Here is a 3045-nt window from a genome sequence, read left to right as displayed (position 1 = left end):
ATGTTTTGGTCACTTTTGAATGCTGGCGGTGCTTTCACTCTAGTGGTAGCATGAGACGGAGTCTACAACCCACACAAGTGGCTCAGGTAGTGCAGCTCATCCAGGATGGCACATCAATGCGAGCTGTGGCAAGAAGGTTTGCTGTGTCTGTCAGCATAGTGTCCAGAGCATGGAGGCGCTACCAGGAGACAGGCCAGTACATCAGGAGACGTGGAGGAGACCGTGGGAGGGCAACAACCCAGCAGCAGGACCGCTACCTCCGCCTTTGTGCAAGGAGGATCAGGAGGAGCACTGCCAGAGCCCTGCAAAATTACCTCCAGCAGGCCACAAATGTGCATGTGTCTGCTCAAACGGTCAGAAAGAGACTCCATGAGGGTGGTATGAGGGCCCGACGTCCACAGGTGGGGGTTGTGCTTACAGCCCAACACCGTGCAGGACGTTTGGCATTTGCCAGAGAACACCAAGATTGGCAAATTCGCCACTGGCGCCCTGTGCTCTTCACAGATGAAAGCAGGTTCACACTGAGCAGATGTGACAGAGTCTGGAGACGCCGTGGAGAACGTTCTGCTGCCTGCAACATCCTCCAGCATGACCGGTTTGGCGGTAGGTCATGGTCATGGTGTGGGGTGGCATTTCTTTGGGGGGCCGCACAGCCCTCCATGTGCTCGCCAGAGGTAGCCTGACTGCCATTAGGTACCGAGATGAGATCCTCAGACCCCTTGTGAGACCATATGCTGGTGCGGTTGGCCCTGGGTTCCTCATAATGCAAGACAATGCTAGACCACATGTGGCTGGAGTGTGTCAGCAGTTCCTGCAAGAGGAAGGCATTGATGCTATGGACTGGCCCGCCCGTTCCCCAGACCTGAATCCAATTGAGCACATCTGGGACATCATGTCTCGCTCCATCCACCAACGCCACGTTGCACCACAGACTGTCCAGGAGTTGGCGGATGCTTTAGTCCAGGTCTGGGAGGAGATCCCTCAGGAGACCATCCGCCACCTCATCAGGAGCATGCCCAGGCGTTGTAGGGAGGTCATACAGGCACGTGGAGGCCACACACACTACTGAGCCTCATTTTGACTTGTTTTAAGGACATTACATCAAAGTTGGATCAGCCTGTAGTGTGGGTTTCCACTTTAATTTTGAGTGTGACTCCAAATCCAGACCTCCATGGTTTGATAAATTTGATTTCCATTGATCATTTTTGTGTCATTTTGTTGTCAGCACATTCAACTACGTAAAGAAAAAATTATTTAATAAGAATATTTCATTCATTCAGATCTAGGATGTGTTATTTTAGTGTTCCCTTTATTTTTTTGAGCAGTGTATTTCATATACCTTTGACTATTGGATGTTCTAATAGGCACTTTAGTATTGCCAGCCTAATCTCAGGAGTTGATAGGCTTGAATTCATAAACAGCACTGTGCATCAAGCATTGCTAAGAGCTGCTGTTTAAATGAATGCCTATGAGCCTGCTGCTGCCTACCACCGCTCAGACTGCTCTATCATAGACTTAATTATAATATTATAAACACAGAAATACGAGCCTTTGGTCATTAATATGGTCAAATCCGGAAACTATCATTTTGAAAAGAAAACGTTTATTTCAGTGAAATACGGAACCGTAAACCGTAAATATTGCTGTTACATTGACATGTTATGTCATAATTATGTAAAATTCTGGCAAATTAATGACGGTCTTCACACCGTTCGCAACGAGCCAGACGGCCCAAACTGTTGCATATACTCTGACTCTGCGTGCAATAAACACAAGAGAAGTGACACAATTTCCGTAGTTAATATTACCTGCTAACATTAATTTCTTAACTAAATATGCAGGTTTAAAAAATATATACTTCTGTGTATTGATTTTAAGAAAGGCATTGATGTTTATGGTTAGGTACATTTGTGAAACTATTGTGCTTTTTTCCACGAATGCGCTTTTGTTAAATCATCACCCGTTTGCCTATTTTTATTTTATTTTATCGGTCAACCTCTAGTTGAAAGAACAGTCGGCCAAGGGGACAGCCCTAAAGGTTTTACTTAAGTGTAAAACTGCAGAGCTGTTTCTCTGAGTGCCCTTTGACCCTTTTGTCAGAGAGATCCATTGGAGAGGGGAGTGTGTCTGTGGGTCAAGGGTTAAAAGTGCATGCGCGTGTGTTTGACTGACTGTGAGAGACTCTGTTTGCGTGCCTGCGAGTGTGTGTGTGTGTGTAAGGGCTGAGGTATTTGTTTGGTTTAAAACAGTCTGTGTGTGTGTGTAATATTAGGTGATTAACTGAGTGATAATGGCCTGGCCTGGTCTGGCTCAACCAGCTGACAGACTGAAGGCGGGGAGACCTGTAGAGAACAGCAGGGACAACGAAGGGAGGGAGGGCCCTGTAGAGAACAGCAGGGACCACAGCGTGAGGGAGGGACCTGTAGAGAACAGCAGGGACCACAGCGTGAGGGAGGGACCTGTAGAGAACAGCCGGGACCACAGATTGAAGTAGTGTAGTAACTAGGTGTCTCTGTTTTGGTTGGCCTATTTAGTATTGTAATATTTTGTTAGGATCCCCATTAGCTGTTGCTGAAGCAGCAGCTACTCTTTCTGGGTTCCACGTGTGTGTGGGGAGGTGTGTGTGTGTGTAAAAAGCAAATTATTTGGGTTGAATCCTGGATGGTGAGATGTACTGTAAGTAACTGATTGCTCTGTGGATTCATTCAGTGTCTTTTTTCTGGATAAAAAAGGGGCGTAGGTGGTGGGCGGGGCATTGAGCGTGGTCGGCCCCTCGGTACAGGTACATTTTAGAGGCCCCATCTTCGCAGTGTATACAATTTTTTTTTTTGCATTTGTAAGCCAATCTACTGCAATTCTACACATTTCTCCATGGAGCTTAGAGACATTTTTGTAGTTTTAAATGAATTGTTTTTGGAATTATATGTCCACTTTCTTCTCTCCAAACGTTATCTGATTTTAGTCTTTTTTGTTGTTGTTATTCTTGAGATCGTATTTCCATTTTGTTTGGACTCAGGCGACCCGAAAATAAACGCTTACGCGGCC

The sequence above is a fragment of the Salvelinus alpinus genome, chromosome 34 (genome assembly GCF_045679555.1).
Source record: "Salvelinus alpinus chromosome 34, SLU_Salpinus.1, whole genome shotgun sequence".
Lineage (NCBI taxonomy): Eukaryota > Metazoa > Chordata > Actinopteri > Salmoniformes > Salmonidae > Salvelinus > Salvelinus alpinus.
Note: the sequence above shows the minus strand (reverse complement) of the source record.